This window comes from Vicugna pacos, chromosome 14 (genome assembly GCF_048564905.1).
Source record: "Vicugna pacos chromosome 14, VicPac4, whole genome shotgun sequence".
Lineage (NCBI taxonomy): Eukaryota > Metazoa > Chordata > Mammalia > Artiodactyla > Camelidae > Vicugna > Vicugna pacos.
The window spans coordinates 34,169,320-34,190,185 of NC_133000.1; the positions used below are offsets into that span (position 1 = coordinate 34,169,320).

Consider the following 20,866-nt stretch of genomic DNA (forward strand, 5'->3'; position numbering starts at 1 on the left):
GAATACTACTCAGCCATAAAACCGACAACATAACACCATTTGCAGCAACATAGATGCTCTTTGAGAATGTCATTCTAAGTGAAGTAAGCCAGAAAGAGAAAGAAAAATACCATATGAGATCGCTATTGTGTGGAATCTAAAAAACAAAAACAAACAAACAAACAAAAACAAAGCATAAATACAGGACAGAAATAGACTCATGGACAGAGAATACAGACTTGTGGTTACCGGGGAGGGGGTAGAGGGTGGGAAGGGATAGACTGGTATTTCAAAGTTGTAGAATAGATAAACAAGATTGCACTGTATAGCACAGGGAAATATACACAAAATGTTATGATAAATCACAGAGAAAAAAATGTGACAATGAGTGTGTATATGTCCATGAATGACTGAAAAATTGTGCTGAACACTGGAATTTGACACAACACTGTAAAATGATTATGAATCAATAAAAAATGTAAAAAAAAAAAAAAGAAAAGTCCGATGTTGCCACTGTTTGCACAGGAAGTCTGAAATGTTCACAGCGAGATCAGAGAATAAAACTAAGACGTAAGCAGAATAATATTTCCAGGTAGTCAGACATAATGGACAATTTGCTACCCTGAAGCACTAAGCAAAGGAATAAAAAAAAATAACGTTGTTTAAGACTTCCTTTACAAACAGGAAAGTTAAGACTGTAAGAAAGTGCAACAGCGCCACCTATGGCTTAAAAGGCCTTCCAGGTTGCCTGGAAAGATGCAACACAAAAATTGTCTGTGGATCAGAAACAAGAATCAGATAACTAAATGCTTATGTAGCACATACTGCACTTCGCTTCAGGAAAGGGAGGGGTATTCAGTACTTAATCAGATATTGCTAATACTCCTGAATATATACAAAAGACACAGGCTCATGGAAACTCATCTTTGAAGAGGAAAGAATCCAGTCCAGCCACTTCATTTTACAGGAGGGGAGACTGAGATCTGGGATCTGTCCTCCTGGCCATCAGCAGCAAAGCTCTCCTAGTCCTCATGTCTTGCACTGTAGCAAAAACCAACAGACCTGTATTAGCCCTATATTCATAAATGTCATGTCTGTATTTTTTCCAACAGTAGGTAATCTAAGTATCTTGCAAAATACTTCTCAAAGAGCCAGGAAGTCATAGAAGTGTATTGAAATACAAAAACATTTATTTACATATTAAAACAGCATGAGCTTTTTTCTATTAAAAAAGCTGACATGTCAAATCAATGTTTTGATATTTTAAAACCTATTAAGAGTGCAGAAAAATAAATCAAAATTTTCTTTAATCACAAAAGAGAGAAGCTTATTCCCTGAAAATGATCAATGTGGATTTTTCTAAACTTAATGCTTCTGGTCAGATTCCTACGAATTTAAATGTCTGAGTGTATAGTTACACGGCAGCATGTACACTGAGTTGTAACAATACACATTCTGTGTAAATAATCTTCAAGGTCGTCTGCTTAAGTCAATTTAACTAGTCCCTGTCTCAATAGAATGATACAGATTTCATTAAAACTTCATACTGCACGCACACACACACACAAAACCCTGAATCCTTGTTACTTTAAGCCATATTCATATATATCCATATTGAATATGCATCAGAAACAAGCCACCCTCTTTAGTATTCACAGTTGATCCTTCTAAACTATCTGTCATTGTGACAGCACATTTTTACTAAGCAGCTCTTGGATGCTTTGTATACAAGGCATCTACCTCTCACAGTCAGACACGGTAAATGGCATCACTCAAATTTCACAAATGAGGAAATATACTTAAGCCATGGAAACAACGTACATATTTATCATCAGGACAGAAAAGAGTAAAGATTTTACTTTCAATATTCACTGACAAACTTTTCCTCCATACTAAGACTACATACATAAAATAAATTCAGTCACTGTAAATTATTCTGTCAAAAAACACCACTAGAGAAAAACAAGCAACATCATTAGCAATGATTGGACTTTCAAAGCCCACTCCTATTTTGCACTATAATCATTTTTAACGTTTTGTTTTTAGTGCTTACATAGCACTAAAATAAAGAAAACATAAACTATTTAAGTCATTACCTGAGAATGCAACATTTGTGAAAATGTACAATTTTAATTTATGCCACTCTGTCTCACATTCTCAATGGTGTCTCTCCTCTGAAGGCCTCATCAGGCTGAGATCGCAAAAATCGGTCATTTATGGACTCACAGGTGTTCTGGAAACCACTCAACGAGAGGCTGATCAGAGGAGAAATTGAGAATGCATCCTGTGCAGCCTGGGTTCCAGCACCGAGCTAGGCACCGCCAGCTGCGTTTGATTTGGGACAAGCTGCCCACCTCTCAATCCCTCAGCTGCAAAAAGGAGACATTTATACCTATCGTCAAATACCTGCTTTGAAGTAAAACATGAGAAAAACAGTTTAGCTTTTGGTAGGTGTCCACTCACAGCAAGCTTGGTCATTATGATGATGAGGATTACTTTTAATAAGTTAAGCTAGACCAAAAATTAGAAATCACCATAAAGGAGAAACATTTTAACTCAATAAGCATTTCCTTTTGAATGGATTGAAGAAAGTTCTAATGATTTTTTTAATAAACCAAATTTTGTCCATTAATTTTAGATTTACAGGTTTATAGACAAGTCTCCAAAAAAGAATTAGAGGCCTCTAACCTCTGCATACTAAGAAAGTAAAGTTTAAAAAAATTATGGGTGAGAGTATACCTCAGTTGAGATAGTATGTGCTCAGCACGCGTGAGGCCCTCAGTTCAGTCCCCAGTAACTCCATTTAAAAACTTTTTTTTTTAAAAAAAGGAGAATTAAAGGAAAAAGATGGAGGACTACGGAATTTTTTTAGAGAATCCACTCAGATTTAAGATGGGGAAAAAATATCCATTTCTCACAGGAAATCTTGAGAACTATGTAAACCGGATCTGAGTTGTCTAGTCTGTAACATTATTCATGAATTCATATTACCAAGTCTTAAAACTACCTGATAACCCACAGTGGTGATAGTGATCATAAAACCTGCCAATGCGGATCGAACTCCGGCTAGGGCTGCTCTGTTCTGACATCTCTGTCCCTGAGGCCTCACCAGGCTGACAGCACTAAATTTTGTCATTCATGAGCATCTCGTGTAAGTCTTCCATTTGTGCTTCTCAGTCTCCTCTCACCAGCCCCTCTGAGGGAAGCACTGTTATAAACTTCCCCACCCACAGATAAGGCCACTGAGGCACAGAAACTAAACCTGCTCCAGGTCGCATCGGCATTAAAGGACGTCTGTATTTCTGCTGTTTTGCGATTGACAAGGGAATTTGAGATATCAATACAAGATAGACTGTTAAATAATCAAGTCTGTCAGGTCTTCACCTCAAAGAGCAGATACTATAAATTCCTGATGTAGGAAGAGTCTACCGCCACAAAATGACTCAGCTAGAAATTAATATCCAAGATGAAGCAGCGGATACACATAAATATTCACGACTGTCAACTTCACTCATGGGTCTTGGCCCTTCACTGCCTGAACGGGGGTGAAATCCCCACCCGTGTCTGGGAGGGAAGAGTGGCTCTTCCAGGTCTCACCCAGGCTTCACGGGCTGTTTCCCCCTACAGACTGTCCTAAACGATTAAAAAGCTCTCAAGATTTTTACACCAGGCAAAACTGAAAGACATTTCTGCATATGGAGCACTTTCTCAGGCTTAAACCATTTTTGCCTACACTCAGCAAGGGGGAAAAAAGAAACATGACTCTGCAAAGTCTCTTAGCCTTACCACTCACAGGAGTTGAATGATCTCAGCACAAGATGACCCTTCACATTACAGGATGAGAACAAAATAAAGCCGCCCCAACAACAGGCACTCCCAGAGACAGCGCTCAGTAGTCTTCTGCACTCTCACGGTTGTGCAGCCCTCACCACCATCTATTTCCAGAACACTTCATCACCCCAATAGAACACCCCTGTCACTAGCAGTCACTCCACAACCCTCCTCCACCCAGCCCCTTGCAACCATCATCTGCTCTCTGCCACTGCATGAGCCTATTCTGGGCATTTCAGATCACTGAAATCAACAATATGCGGCCGTTTGTGTCTGGTTCCTTTCAATTAACGTGCTGTTATCAAGGCTTTCCCATGTTGAAGTGGTATCAGCATGTCTCTTTTCTTTTGAAAATGTTAAACATTATTAGAAGGTGGTAAATACTATCAAAAATAGTAGAGAGGGGTATAAGGGATGGGGTTTCAAAGGGAAAAGGCCGGGTTGAGCAGTCAGGGTGGACTTCCCAGAGCAGATGGATTTTTCATATTCCCCTTTATTTATTTTTTCTTTTTTATTCACTCTTATGTCTGAATAATGTTCCGCTAAATGGAGATACTACATTTTGTTCATCCATTCAGCAGCTATATATGGACGAGGTCCAGAAGAATGAGTGTAAGTGGTGGCTAGCAAGGCCGGCATTTAAGCAAAGGGCAAGATGTGCTTTCAAAAAAAAAAAAAGCGAACAATCAGAGGCACAAGGAAATTCAGCGCGTTTCTGAGAAAGTGCATGGTTGCTTCAGTAGGACTGCCGTGCAGGGCTGTGGGGGAGAGTGACAGGAGACACAGTGAGGGAGTCACCTGAGAATATTCCCCTCTGCAAGCAGCTCAGCCAATTCTCCTCCCTCATCCTGTATTTTAGAGACATTTTTGCTAGCTTTTCTCTTATTTCAAGTAACAGTACTTTAGTTACACATCTGATCATCTGCATCAGACCACATTAGCTCCAAGCCACAGAAAATCATTCACTGACCGGAGCAGCTCCAAGACATAACATTGATGGACCAGGGAGTCCTGCAGCATCGCATCCTGCAGGCACAAACCACACATGTTCCCTGGTGATGTCCGGAAAGTAAAAGGCATGGAAATATCTCACTGCTGCTGCACGACATCTGCCCCCAAATTGCCCCCAAATCATGCTGGCACAGCACTACTCAACCCTCGCACTACCCAAAAAAAAAAAAGAGAGAGAGAAAAGGAAAGAAAAGAAAAGAAAAGAAAAGAAAAGAAAAGAAAAGAAAAGAAAAGAAAAAGAAAAGAATAAAGCTAAGAAAGCAAATTTAGGTTCTTCCATTGAAAACCAGCAAACATCACTGCCAGTATCTGAGCTGGAATGATCCTGACTTCAAAAACCACTGTGCAGTTACTATTCAAACGTGACAGACATATATGTATTTCACGTAGATGATATTACAGTGGGATTTTTCTTTTCGAAATTTCCAGTTGCAACATTAGCACAAGAAAGTTTATGTTTCAGTTTTTTAAAAAATCAATTATTTTCCACTTTCTTAATTTTGAACCTATTATTATTTTATAAAGGGAGCTATGCTGCAGATTATAAACCAAATATCTGGCTTCTGCAAAAAAGACCTATATGACTTCACTATTTCAGAGCAAGCTTTAATGATGCTTTCAAAAGTGGGGTCTAGGGCGCTCACTAACAGCTCTTTAAATACTGACAAAGATGTGCTATTATGTAATGCAAAGGGTCTACCTACACATCAACTCAGAAACCGAAGAAACTACACGAAAGCCTTAGTTTATCATTTTAAAATATTCCTATTATTTTGAATATTAAATTTCTTAAAAGATAAGATTTTTTTTTGAGAAAGACATCAGTTGTATTAAATTTCCTCTCACCAAGAAAGCAATCTTTATCAAGAATTAATACCCCTATGGAAATCCAAATGACGGGACGTTTCTAGCTAAGTTAACCTACAGATCTCAACACAAGACTAAATCCTATCAAATCTCACTTGAACGAGCTCAGCAAAGTCCTGGGCTACTCTGGAACTTAGCTCTTCTTTTCCATATGTTGGCAGAGCTAAGATCATCATACAAAGCAGGGAAGGAGAGAAGAGGTAAGTCCACCTGGCGGCCTCCATCTGTTTACTTCCAGCCACAAGGTGTCGCTAGAGCGACCCCGCTAACAAGCCCTCCCCATAAGGAAATCCGGCATCCACACTGCCCCTGCGGTCCCCAAGCAGCCCCGACGCCCCTCTCCCACTGGTGACCTCCGAGCCTGTGAATGGTCTTCTAATGACCCTCCCAGTTGGTGACATCCTCCCCCTCTTCCCTGCTACACACACACACACACACACACAGCCAAGGCAGCCTTCCCAAAGCACAAATTTGATTACATCTCCCCCACTTCAAACCCTTCAGAGTCTCCCTGGTAGAGTTCTAGCCCCACCCCCAACCCTGCTTGCCTATCCTCACCTCAGTACCAGGTCCCCAGTTACCTCAGGGGCCCTGTGACCTGCTGCTACTTCCCACTAGCCTCCAGGCTCATTTTGACTGTTTGTCAAGGAAGCCTTCCTTCCCTCCAACCTCCGCACTTTGGATTAGGTGCCCTGCTGTGTTAATAGAACATTTTAATCTAAGTCAACTTCTGACACTGCTAAGCTCTCAAGAAGCAAGTACATTTTGCTTACTACTGTGGGTCCACCCCCTCTCCCCTAGGCACTCAGAATTGCGTGTGTTATGAATAAAAGAATGAAGGGGTGGGACTCAAAAGGACAGGTAGAGCTGCTCTCCTAAGGGTCACTTCCTGCTGACACCATTCACTGCCTCCTCTGTGTCAGTTCTAGTAAAAACCAAGCTCCTCCAAAGCCCTCCACCCCTAGGCCCTCTCCAGTGTCCTTCAAAGCAGGGTCACCCACCACCCTGGACCACACAGGGCAGTCTCCCCGAGTCCCCACCCCACAAGCCTCCAGGCCTCTACCCGGGCTGCTCCTGCCTCCTGAGTCACCCTCTTGATTCCTTCTCATGGCTGACTCTTACTCTGTCCTCAGAACTGAATGTAGAGCCAATTTCTTCCAGGAAGTCCTCCCTGATGATGTCCTTTAGCTCTTGGCTGGGCTCCGTCTACAGCAGCACTTCTTGGCGACCAACTGGTATTTGTCCACCTGCTCCTTTGAGACCATGAACTCTTGGAGGCCATGTGGGAAAAAGGAGTGAGGTGACAAGAGGGGTGGGAAGAGCAAACAGCAAAATCACAGCTCAAGTCCCAAATTCAAGGATTCTGTCTCAGATAAAAAGAATAAAATGTTTCATAGGTGTGTCATTTGGCTATGATTTTTGTGGCTCATGGAAAACAAGAGCTTGGTGTTCAAGCCTAAAATCCAAGTTACATGCAAAGAAATGTATATATTCATAGCCAAAGGAAACCAGAGCTGCTCAACAACACTTTGCAGTTAAAATCCAAAGGAACTTTGATAAAGGCAATCTCCCTCTCTCTCTTTATTTTTATTTATTTTCTTTTGGTATCATATAGTTTTAGAAGTATTTGTATAACTAAGTGATGGCTGCAGCCTATAATTCTGCACTGGAGTGTTTGGGGCTAAGGAAGCCCAGATTACATGCACTGTGTAAATGCAATCACACCAACACAATGACAGGCGCCCTAGTGGCAGAGCTGAAGTTCCAAAGCAGAGAATCTTATGTTGGAAGACATCTCTCAGTAGAAAGTAAGAAATGCAATGTTCTGTACTCAATTTCATTTGCTTTATGGGCCATTAACAGATAGTATATCTTGTCTAATGAAACCCGAAAATATATTGTCATCTTCGATTTTCTCCATCTGACTGTTTTATGTTAAATTTGGATATCAAACCCTCACTCCATACGGAAAGCTCAGGCCTACGCTGCAGCACAGTTACATCCCGTGGAAGAAAGCGGATCAAGGGAGAACTGGAGAGTTTCCCTTCAGAAGCTGCTAAGTGTGGTTTTGCACCTGTACGTCATTTACAACCACACCATCGTCAAAAGAGTAAGACCTTACATCTGTGGAGCAAAAAGCACTGCCGTGCTTCCGAACCACCAAAGAACACTGAGCTTTGTGCAACAGTCCTGAGGCACTTAAAGCGTACTTTCTCTGAAAGGCTCCGAAACTGACTCACTTCACCATTTCAGGTACAACGGGGAGGTACCGGAATTAGTAGAGAGAACATGCCCTTGAAGTCTGACAAGGCCCTGCTTGAATCCTGCTACAGCATTTACTAGCCGCTAAACGGACCAATTCCTTAACCCCTCTGAGAAGGCTTCCCAATCTTCAAAACAGGGCTGCCACCGCCCATTTGGGAGGCATGGATGTGAATGCAACACGCAAGTAGGGCGGCCGACTGGTACATGACACGGGGCCTGGCTAGTTTCCCTCCGCTGCCCTTCTCCCCCTTTAAACTTGCACTTTTCCCCCTGGTACGGGTGAAGCCCCCGGAACAGACTGCCCGATTCTTCTGTGTATCCCTGGATACATACCTTACCCTTAGGAGGCCAGAAAAACAACTGCCTCCTCCCCAGTCACTATCAATATTCTTAAGAGTCTGGGTTTTTTTAACTCTACGTTTCAGGGAGACTATTCCAGAATTGTTCAACCACCTTTCTCCAGGTTGGCTCCTCTCCCAGCGCCCATCCCTTCTCACTTCAAATCTTCTGTCTGATTGCCTTTTGTTCGTGGGAAAGAGTCCGCTAGGGTGCGGACTCCCGAGGCCTCCCTCCCTTCCTCACAGGAGAGTGTGACTACATTCTCCCAACTCCCCACTGCGACTCCAGCTTCTGAGGAGTTTCCCCTTGTGGACCCTGCAGCCTCTGGATCGTCCCAAGATGCGCACACGTGGCCAAAACCCTCCCTTCAGATTTCTTCCTGGGTGGCCCTGCCCACCCCCCAGAACCTTAAGGATAAATGCCATTGCTCTGAAAATCACAAACACCGCTGACTGACACACCAAAGCTGCATGGTCTGGGCTTTCCTCCAAACCAGGCACAGCCCTGCCCCCACCAGCCACAGTCTGCACCTCTTGAGATGAGCTGATCCACTTGCACGGCTGTGAACACCAGCTAAGAATGACAAATCCTAACGTGTATCTCTAGTCCGGCTCCTTCACCTGAGCCCCAGGCTCATAGACCCGAGTGCCTCTTGGAAGTCCTAACTTGGATGACAAATGGCATCTTAAAAATGCCTTATGTCAAAAAAAAAAAAAGCCTTATGACCACCATTTACTCTAGACTTCGATTCCTGGCAGGTACCTCCCAGGCTCCCCATTTTAGTAACAGCCCCATCACCCACCTAGGTTTTTGAGGTCACATTCAATTTCCACTGTTCCCTCCACCTGGCCCTGCCCTGGAATCAGTCTTGTCATTTCTGTCACTAAGCCAGTCTCAAGTCTGGTTCTGCAGGGAGCACGGATGGAAACCGTTAAGCTCACAGCAAGGTGCACTGAGTCACAGTCCTCCGATGGGAGTTCCCTGGAGGGATAGGCATCTCCTGCTGCCGGTCACCTCAGAAGGCACTGGATTCTCACAAAGAAGGACCAGGAGAAGGGACTCAAGGATCTCCCGTGGTCTGAGCTTTGAAGGGCCCGAGGTTTGGGGGAGCTCCTCGTTAGCTGACACTCATGTCAGTGAGTAGATGAGGATGGTAGGAACCCAGGCAAGTCTGTTCTCGCTCCGACCCCCTTTCTCTCGGGAGCTACGGGAAAGGCCTGTTTCCAGGGCACAGACCAGACATCACAGATCCCAGCCTGCATTTGCCAACCCAGACAGCCTAGACTCCTTAAGAGTCTAGTAAGTACTTGTGACTCTTACTTTTGTTCTGTTCCCCCCCCCCAGAATGTGATGGACTCTTTCAGAAAGTCTGGACTGTCTCAAGCAAGACCAAGTCAGTGAAGGATGAAGTGTCCACATTTGGACCAGAGCATGAAAGGAGAAACAAGGCCTCATGTCCAGCATGACGGTGGTGGCCAAACCCTTCCCCTGGGTGAGATGAAACAGGGTCGGGGTGAGAATGCAAGGTCCCTTCACGGCTGACAGGGGTGTTGGAGACTCACTACCGCAAAATAACGACATGGCCGTCAGTGGTGGACATCAGCTGCAACAGACACAGAGTCAGCTATTAACTGCCAAAAAGGGGTAAAAGTAAAGGCCGGTGCAGGGAGGCCTGCACGGCTGCTGAGGCAAACCACAGACCCGGCTCTGAATACCCACTGGCTGAAGAAGAGAGGAAGCTACGGTCCCCTTTAGCGGTCCCTGTGTCCACCAGATCCAAGTGAACCAGCTCCTTAGGACAAGGCAATGTTTTCCTGATACTTAGAAAAACCAGCCTCATAAAGGGAACAAAAGAGTGGCATGGTTTTAGACCCGCTCCTGCCCCTCTATGAATGCAAAATAAAGTAAATGGCTCTGGGAAGGTGAATGCAAAAATAAAACGAAAAAAACAAAAAACTGGTGACTGCTTCCTCCAACAGAGTCCACTGCAGCTGCTCACCCCCGAGCCGGCCACTTCCTCACCAGTGACCGCCGGCCAGGAAGTGCCGTCACGCACGTCACACAGCGACAGCCAGGAACCGTGTGCCGAGCACGTTTGTGTAAAAGCCAGAATCAAGCAAGGTGCTGCAGATTTTGACTTTCCAAGTTTAAATACTCCATGAAAAAAATCCCTCAGCAGCCGCCTAAATCAATTCGCATCTCTCTTCTTCAAAACAAATAAACAAAATTAGTGAGAGAGCATTTGTTACCAAATATAAGGAGGAACAAACAGGTTCCTCAAAGCAAGGACTTTAACAGGTATCAAACTCCAGTGGGTGATGTGCTAACAGAGCAAAAATTCCAAAAAACTAGAAAATAAGAAGATGACTAGGATAATATATGAATCATGGCAACTGTTAAGTTTTTGCTTTTTAAAGCGATGGAGACAGCACAGAGGGCGATCTGGCTATTCCAATGCAGGGTGTGCACAGCCCACATTTTCAGACCCAACAACATGCTCACAGGGTGGTATAAGAGAAAAAGGAAAATAGAAACAGGAAAAGAGGAAAAGCGAAAATAAGAAACACACAAGAACAAAAATAACTGACAGCATTTGCAAGAAATTACGTGAGTGTGATGAGGACAGGGACGCGGGGACGGTGAGACCCACCCTCACCTCCTGATCCAGGGAAGGCAGGGGCCTGAGGGGAGCGGTGCTGCCGGGGGACCCCAACGTGGTCAGCGCCCCAAACCAAAACTTCACCTAGTTGCGTGTAGACAGCTTTTGGGCTACAAAATGTGTTCACATTTCAAGCTGGACAATGTTACTCACTCCCACCAAGAGGAACAGGGGAGAATTAGGTTCTGCTCCTGAACCAAAGCATTGTTTAAAAAATTAATGACTGTGGAATAGTAAAAGCAACTATGGAGTAAAAGTGACTGGAGGAGAACGTGCTTGACCTGAGCTCACTGGCCGCGTTATCTCACTGACGTTCAGATGCTGGCTGAGCCCTTGTGGTACCAAAACAGACAGACCCACAAGGAGGGAGGTTTAATGCGCTGCTGTATTTTGATGCCTGGAGCCATGCCTGGTACACGAGGTTCTGGGTAAACAATGGTGACAGTGTCAACCACTATGGGCTAAGCACACATCCAGCTACTCCACCAAATCCCAAGGGCAGACTTCAAAAGGCAAAAACAATCTGGCATTCTCTGGTGGGTCTGCAGACTCAAAGCCAAGCAGTTACTGAGCAAAAATGTCACCAGTGCCTCCTTTGACAAAAGAGGAGGCACTGGCCTGGGGGCTGGTGCAGGGCTCCGGGCTTCCACTGCTCACCCACCAGTCTGTCCAGGGCGAGAAGGTGGTCCCTGCTTACATTGCACCGATGCACCTACCTTGAATGACGCCTTGGGACTCAACAGGAGGTGACAGGTGAGGTGAACGGAGCCAGCCTTGGTGTAGCACGGTTCTGGCAGCTATGCCCTCAGCAGTGCCCAGTTTCCTAAACCTGACACCTCATCTCCAAGGAGCAGAAGGGTAGTGTGGGCATGTAGATCACAGGACCATGTGAGGACAAGTACAGATCATGGCCACGACATGCCTCTCCCCTTCCTTAAGCCATAGAGGAATGTCCGGGGAGGAAGTGAAAATTAATCCAGAGCCTGCCAGGCACCACACGCAGGTGGGACACGGATCCCCTGTGTCTGTCATTCACAGGACTGGTGTGGATTTTCTTTTTATCAATTCTCTGGCATCTTCTCCTCCATCTTACCAACAACAAGAAAGGAGAATCTGACCTTAGAATCAGACAATCACAGAGCCCCTCCTGCACAGCGGGCCCGGCAGCACGTGTCATGTCCTCCGACCGTCACCTGTGGGACCGCCATGAACGCTCTCGAGACTCAAGGCCCGAGACCGCAGGCCGGGGGGGACACAGCTCCCCTCAATCTCCCCAGTAAAGGGGGACCACCTCTCGGCAAAGACATCTCACCCTCTTCTGCCCGAGGGACAGCTTGAAAGATACACAGGGAAACATAGTAGAGGGTGAGGGGGTAGGCAGCCCAGAAGAGCTCGTCTGCCCTTCCAAGGCAGAGTGGGGCCTTTGACATAATCACAGGGACAAAGTGAGGACGAATTTTTCCCTGCTCTGTTCCATTCTCCGTGACACGCCTTTCCCTGCATAAGGAGCTCATTCGGATGCCCCTGGCAGTGTTTCTGATGTCCTAAATTGGCATGGTGGCTGTCAGGCAGGGGAGAGGGCCTGAGCCGTGCTGGTGCTGGGCCTGGGATGCAGGAGACACCGGCTCCACCCCGAGCTCAACCAGCACCTCGTTCTGCGTCTCGGGAATCAGAGTCTCATCTATAAGCAAAGGGATGAAACTGTCCCAGGACAGGCTGTCCAACAGGAATGAAATGAGAGTTATGTAAATAACGTTTCCCAGTTGCCACGTTTAAAATGTAAAAAAAAAAAAAAAAACAAGTAACTGATTTTAAGAACAGACCTTACTTATTCTACTGTATGTAAAATACTATCATTTTGACATGTAATCAATATAGAAAATAACAAGATAGTTTATATTCTTTTTACTAGACAAGTTTCAGCGTCTGATGTGCATTTGACCTACAGCACATCTCAGCTCAGACCAGCCTCCTCCCCAGCACTCCTAACATGAGTGGCTGTGGCTACTCTATTGGACAGCAACTCCAGGGGTCCCACCAAGTTTCCTGGCTGAAAAGGGGGAGTAAGTGTCCACACTAACCCTAAAAGTATCTCTCTGAAACAAAAGCAGATTCACTTTTAAACGTCTGAAAACCGGCGGGCTGCACCTCCTTCCCGCCTTGGCTACAAGACAGCCCTCCTCCTTGCTGATCCCATTCTGGATGTAGGGAAGCAGTCTTTCACACAGCCAGGGTGGCCCGGCCTTCAGGTTGACTTGCCTTCTGTCTGTGTCCAGTCCCACGATGTCCTTCTACTCAAATAGGATGTAGAGGAGGGGGGTCTTCTCCCCAGAATTTTCGGGGGCCCCATCCAGCCACTTGGACTTGGGCAAGATGAAGAGTGACTCAGTGAAGTCGTCGATCCTCTTCTCCACCACCCTGCAGTCCTCGTAGATTGAAGGCCACGTCGGTGCGCGGCTGCTCGGCCACCTCCCCATACAGCACAAAGACAAAGAGCTGAGAGTCGTAGAGCGTGGTGCCATACAGCTCCTCTGTGCGTGGAGCTTCTAGAAGGTCTTGGCCAAGAGGCAGTTGGTAATGGTGACAAGGCCCACGACATTGCGGTGGGTCTGGGAGTCACTCCATCCATTCTCGGGCACATAGTGATACCTATAGTAGATACAGAGTGCCCACTGGGAGCCGCACGGTCTGATTTGGCTCACCAAGGAGATTCCATTATAGATGCAAAAGAAATTCTCTAAGATGATCCCCACGGGTTGGACCACAACGGGGAGAGTCTGGTGGTCCTCAGCACACTGCACGTAGTCAGGGGCGCTCATGTTGCAGTCCCTGCCGAGAAGGGAGGGTAAATCGATGTACATACTGTGCTGTGGGCTGCGGGCCTCACTGGGTTGCAGCGACCTGGTGTGCACCAGCCAGAAGGCAAGGGAAGTCCAAGCAAATCATGGATAAGTTTGTCCTCAGCGTCTGCACATGGCTACTGAAGCTCAGATCACATTACCCAGCTTTTGGTCTAGGCTTCCATCCCCTGCAGAAAAGGGTCATTTCTTGTTTTCTGTTTCCAACCACCTAGGCAGGCCCTGATGCAGTCGGTGCTCAAAACTGCTGAATAAAGGAATGAAAAAAGGAACTGCTTCCCCACCCCTCAGCAGGATATAATGCAAAGAACCATAGTAGGATCAAAATATCTGGATTTCAACTCCAATTTATTTGAACTCCTAAGGTGCAGAATAATGGGTAAGAAAACTTGCTTTGGGGAGGAGGGTACAGTTCAGTGGTAGAGCATGTGCTTAGCATGTTCAAGGACCTAGGCTCAATCCTCAGTACCTCATTTTAGAACAATGAAACAAATAAATAAACTTAATTAACCCCCTCAAAAAATATTTTCTCAATTCAAAATTCAAAAAAAAAACCCACCTTGCAATTGACACAACATTGTAAACTTGACTATAATTCAATTAAAAAAAAACTCCTTGCCTTACAAGAATATATCTGGATTATGGAATTATGCAGATGTAAAATGCCTAGGGTACCACCTGCATAAGAAGAAGGAACTGTACAAGTGTACTATCCCTCATTTATGAGCTATTTTTCCTTTGGGGAGGTTATAACCTCTCAGAGATATTTTTCTCATATTAAAAAAAAAAAAAGAAAATATTACCTGATTCTCCATACTGCTGAAGAATCAGATAACCCTATGAAAGCATCTGAACCACAGAGTTTATTCAATAAATGTTTGTTGAATGAATGAATAAACAAGCAAAGTGAATGCTGCTCCCTGCCACAGACCATCATAATGGTACTGCTTGGAAATGCCAAGCCCACGTTCCACCCAAATCTATACTAACCACGTGGTTGACCTGGGCAGACCTGTGTGCTTCTCTAAACACCAGTTTATTCATAAATAGAAATGAGGGCAATAACACAAACCTAAAAGGGTTAGTGAGTCACGAATGAATAGTACCCCAACTTTGCAAGATGGAACCATTAAAGAAAATTGGGCAAAGAGTCCATAGGCCCTCTCCATATTATCTCTTACAACTACATGGGAATCTACATTACATCTAAAAATAAAAAGTCTAATATTTTAAAGAGGCTATTGTGTTTAAATGAGCTCACTGTCTCAAATAAGGAACACACAGTACAATTAAAACAATGCACAGCCCATGAGATGCACTCAGTAAATATTCCCACTGAACCCACTGGTCCCTCCAACTTCAGAGCATGAGGATGTGTCCTCGTGGCCAGAGGCCACTGCACCTGAAGCTAACAAAGCTAATGGTCCCCACTTTCAAAAGCCCCTGCCACCAACCTAGGTCTAATTTTGTATTTGTAATTTTTTTTCTTTTTATTAAATAGAAATCCCCAATTGCATAGCCTTCAGGTCACCAAAACCTGACCACAGAGATCATGATGGCAACCCTCCTTGGTGAAACAATACAATGAAGAGCCATTTCCACAAGACCTCTGTGTAAATCTACTAGGGAACTTCATCCTGGACTGAGAGGAAGAGGACTGGGGAGGAGGGGGAAATCTGAGGCACACAGACCCATGGGCCACCTGTCCCACGATGGACATTACACTCAACCCTCACCCTCCAGGAACTTCAAAATACACACAGACAGAGTGCTGTGGACAATATATATGTATTTTTAAAGAAATTCCGACTCTCTAGCAGGTCTTGTATCTACAGAGACACAAATGGCTTATGTGTATAATGTTTCACAAAAGCCTTAAAATATTACCACCCCAACTTGACACATTAAGAAACTAGGGATAGAGGTTTATCACATTGTGCAAGATTAGAGAGATGCCACATCAGACACCGTATTTAAACCCAAGCCTTTGCTCCAGTGCTCACACAAGAAAGTGTTACATACTGCCCTTTTCCTGCCCTCTCCCTGCAATCAATCTCTGAAGAGTCTTTTCTGTGCCACGTGGAATCACAATCACATCAATTTACCACAAAGAGCTATGTGACTCCTTGGAGGACGCGTCAAAATCTAAAGGGTTGGGATGGGAGGAGAGATTTGCATTTTCTGTTTCTCAAAGGAAACATGGCTTTAAAAGAAACTGAAAAGCACTTATCTAGTCTAAGCCCTCATTGTGCAGAGAAGGAAATGGAGGCTCAGAAGAGATGAGGAAAGGGCCTTATTAACAAATATTGCCTAAGTGCAGCACCAAGCCAGCCCTGGGCCCTTCTGGGGGAGTACCTGGAAGGCCCAGGAGAATGACTGTTAGAAAAAGGAAAGAGAAGAAGCATACAAGGCCCTGTCTCTATACCACCATACCATGAAGTTCCACCAAATTATCCAGTATGGGTGCAGCCAAAATTTAGGTGGGCTAAACAGGTTATAGAAACCTGGAAGTCTCAACCATAGTGGAAATTCCAACTTTTACTGTTTTCTTCCAAGTTCAAGCATCAGTTCAGTGGGCGCTCCATACGAGGGACTACACAAGGCCTGGAGTCCTCCCAAATACAGATCTCTATTATCACGTGTGCACACCACACACAGGCCCACCAGAAGAAAAACGCCCACACATAAGATGGAATTACTGAAACAGAAAAGAGCCAACCAGCATATATTGCTAGCAAAAACGGTGCTGCTAGAAATAGACTCATGGACATAGAAAGCAAACTGTTGTTAGCAGGCAGGAAAGGGAGGATTAACAGATACACATTAATAAATATAAAATAAATGACAAGGACCTACTATATAGCACAGGGTACTATTTTCAATTACTTGTAATGAGTTGTACTAAAAACAATCTGAAAAACATTTATATACATATTCATAAGCTTATAACTGAATCTCTGCTGTACATCTGAAGCTAACATGGTAAATTGACTACACTTCAATAAAAAATAATTTTATATAATAAGTAAAAATAAAAGTAATGCCATAAAAAAAAAGTAAAAGAACACGGTAATCCCCTTAGCTGTAGGTGGTGGAGAACTCTGCAAGCACCAAGTCCACTCGAACACTCCAGCACTGGCGGTCACTCATTCTAACCATCAGAGAATCACTTGGCTTCTACGAGGTTACTTTTCTCTTCAGTGAAAGGCTACAGTTGCATCTAATGATGTATTGAACCTCATCATTCACAAACCCAAGAATTAATGAGGATTTCCCATAGGCCTGGCTCTGGATAGATGAAAAGATAGGGTCCCAGATATATTCATGTGTAGAAAAAGTTTATGCCATAAAGACATTAATTCTTCCTGCTTTGATAGACAGATTCATTGCAATTCTGATTAGAATTCCTCCTAGATATTTCATGGAATGTAACAAGTTAATTTATGGTCAGGAACAGCCAAGAAACTTCTTTAGAACCACCACTGGGAAGGGGTGGATAGGTCATGCATTTCAACTGCTCTTTCTGATGTGATGAAAACGTTCTGGAATAATAATGGTTGCACAAATGTGAATATGCTAAAATCTGCTGAATTGTAACATTTAAGTGGGTGGACTTCATGGTGTGTGAACAATATCACAATAAAGCTGTTATATGAAAAAATCCTTCTTGCCAATTATTTTTCCCTCTATACTACTAGTCTGTCCCACAATTTAAGAAAAACAAAGAAAAACAAAACAAAACAAAACAAACCAGATTTTGCCAGGAGCTCTTTAGGAGTGCAGTGTCACTGGGTCTCCAACCCCTCGGGTTGTGTTGTTCCTGATAACACACAATAGCTGGGCTGGACTAGTTAGGGACTATAAGTATCTTTTTAAGATCAACGGTCTCACGTTTCACCCTGGGAGAGTGAAGGATGGAGGATGAGACAGCCTCATGCCTTCAGCTCATTTTTAACTGAACCAAGCCCTGCTTTCACCACTGTAATTCCACTCAGTATAAAAACACGTGACATCAACAAGCACCGCCATCATAACACCTGAAAGAGTTCAAGGTACTTACCTGGGGCAGAAATACTGATCAAGGAGACAGAAGCTCCCTCAGCACTGCTGCTCCATTTTCCCGACTCCACCAGGAGAAGCTGGGCGTTACAGCCGCGGGCTGTCAGCCCAGGGAGCAGCGCCCACGCCGCTAATCTTGACCTCAGGGATCGGGAAAGGGAGAGGAAGGCAGCCCCGGTGTCGCGGGGCAGGGAGAGCGGGGTGGGGGACGCGGGCTGCAGCCCCGCGCTCGGAGGCCAGCCCCAGCCCCAGCCCAAGCCGCCCGCCCCGTCTGGGTGTGCAGACCCCGCCCGCCCGGGACACAGCCCGCCCAGTGGTGGGGACGGGTCGGCGGCCAAGGAGAGGAAGCCCGGGAGGAGAGGACTCGAGGGAGGGAGAGGGGAAGGGGACGCCAGCCGCGGACTGAGGGGAGCCCGGCTGGGCCAAGAGGCGGCAGGGGCACACCTGGCCCTGGAAAGCTGTGGCCGGGGCGCCGGGGCAGGTGGCGCGGGCAGAGGGGCCTGGCCCGAGCAATCCAGCTGAACACACGCTGACTGGCGCCCTGGGGGGCTGTGACACGCCGACCGCCCTCCCGCAGCCGCCTCACCCCTTTCCCGATATCCCCTCACCTTGCACTTCCACAGTCAGAGGCCCCGGCCCCAGGCAGGAGCCAAAGGCCTACAGGGCGACAGAGCTGAGAAGCCATTGGGGCAGATCCCCGGCTCGGAGCTGGAGCTTCCAAACCGCGGTCCAGCTGGCAGCGACTGCGCATGCGCAGGAGGGCCATCGATCTGCTCTGGGTCCTGAGAGAGAAGGGGAACCGAGGGAGGGAGAAGAGGGGAGGAGGAGGGGAGGAGGGGAAAAGTGGAGGGAGACACATGGACAGGAGGAGCAGAGAGAAGGCAGTTATCTGGAATTGGGAGGGGAGTAGCAGAGATGGGGAGAAAGCGTTTTACCTCTTGGGGCATCCCGAAGGAGGCAGCAGTCCTGCCTATACACCCTTCTCTAACCCGTCATTGCCCACAGCTCATATTTTACGTCCCTGGCCCAGCCCTCCAGCTAAGGTCTCTGCAGAAACCCTACGGGTATCACACCTGTTGCCCCCACAAGGAGCTAGGTTTACTGTTGCTCCGGGAACCAAGCACCCGCAGGTGTTGTTTCTCAGAACTACCTTGGGAAGAGTACATATTCCCCTTTTACACACTGGGAAACAGGCAGGCACGATCTCTGCCTTAGCTCCACTTTCCCAAGTGTTGGGCTGGCAGGGAGCGGGAGGTAAAATGTCAGAGCCCCAGAAGGATCAGACTGCCTGAGTGTTGGTGTATAGTCCCCATCCCTCCTGGGTAAACCACACCCCAACCTCTGGGAATAATCAAGGGCTCACGGTAGGCCCCTGTGTGTGGGAGAGCTGCCCTCAGTCCCAGTACCCAGCTTGCTAGGTAGGTAGAAGTGTTATTGAGTCCAAATTCATTCTCCTCAGTGCAGGACAGGCCAGTAAGTTGGGAGACCAAGTGTTGGGGCATGGAATAGCAAGTTTCTGTAGACCTAGATGGCAAACTAATGTCCTAGAAAACCATCTCCCCAAGTCAGAATTCAGGCTGCTTTCCTATGTGCTTGGTTTTTGCAAACTTCTTGGTGTAGGAATTCCTTCTTGTTAGAATCCTTTGTTCTTGCAGCTATCTCCCGGGGTCAGATCCCTGTAAACCTCCAACAAAACAAACGTTATTTTCTATTCTGCAACTTGTTATCTTTATATGATTGGAAAAGTGTTAAATACCCTTAAAGGTCAGAGCCTTCCGAATAGGCTCTCCTGTATATTTTAGGCTCTAGGCAACATTGTTTTACAAGCAAGATGAAGCCTAGGAGACAGAGCACAGGGTTAAAGTCAAAGGAACAGATCTAATATGGAGTCAGATTTCTTCTTTTCTATTACTGTGGCAGAAGCCACTTGAGGATTTAAGTCCCTTTAAGTTAAAAATAAGTAAAACTTTAAAGGAATTTACATACATTGGTGGGAACGTGCATAGCATATCTGGAAAAGCACACAAAGGATTGTAAACATTGGCATCTCCAGGGAGGCGTGTAAGAACAGAGGATGAGGGAAAACTTCTTTCACTTGAGTATTTTTTGCTCTGTTTGAATTTTTTTATCCATATGCATATATTTCTTTTTCAGTTAAAATAAATGTGTAATGGAGCAAAGGAGTAACTAGCTCAGCAAATACAGCAGCCATAGACTCACTGAGTCATCACTTTTGATTTAAGCCAGGAAGCATTGTTTGTCTCTCTCCTATGTGTCCAGTGTTGTTTTAAAACTTCTTTTATATTTTTTTTTATAAAATAATAACATGCTATCCCTCACCCCTGCCCAGGGCTGGTGGAAAACCAACTGAGTCTTTACTGAGTTGTTTTCCAAGGAGTAGAGATGAGTTATAAACAGAACACAACTTCAGGGCAAAACAGGCGGAGTGGTTTTCCAGCAGGCCAATAGCGATGACCGGTTTTCAATAGAGGTGCACAGAGGCTGAGAGAGAAAGCCTCCAGGACCCTACAGAAAGCTGCCCAAAGTGCCTTCCCCATGGCACTACTGAAATAGGAAAGAAGAAATCTGACTCCATATTAGATCTGTTCCTTTGACTTTAACCCTGTGCCCTGTGTCCTAGGCTTAGTCTTGTTGTTTCTGCACCTTTTGTGAAACAATGTAGCCTAGATCCTGAAATATACAGGAGACCCTATTCTCAAGGCTCTGACTTTGAAGGATATTAACACTTTTCCATTCGTATAAAGATAACAAGATACAGAATAGAAAATAACATTTGCTTGTTGGAGGTTTACACGGATCTGACCCAGGTGAAGAGCTGCAAGAACAAAGGATTCTAACAACAAAGAATTCATACACCAAGTTTGCAACAACCAAGCATTCCCGCTTCCCCTTTTTAATATAAGAGCCTGAATTCAGATTTGGGATGATGGTTCTCCAGGACATTGGTCTACCATCTTCTCCGCTGGCTTTACAAATT

At 45.4% G+C, this 20,866-nt stretch overlaps 1 protein-coding gene across 7 annotated transcripts in view; it reads right to left on the reverse strand.

Annotated features, from left to right (window-relative positions):
• The window catches only part of LOC140701239 (uncharacterized), a 133,537-nt gene extending 114,909 nt beyond the window's left edge, over nucleotides 1–18,628 (reverse strand). The window contains exon 1 of one of the 7 annotated variants that reach the window (XR_012080208.1): nucleotides 18,477–18,628. The gene's annotated coding sequence lies outside the window, so the exon portion shown is untranslated. Of the gene's footprint in view, nucleotides 1–6,778; nucleotides 7,084–17,560; nucleotides 17,607–17,869; nucleotides 18,104–18,476 lie in introns of those variants that run through there. The other 6 variants (XR_012080207.1, XR_012080210.1, XR_012080204.1 and 3 more) reach the window with 6 other exon arrangements.
• Between the last annotated feature and the right edge of the window lie 2,238 nt (nucleotides 18,629–20,866).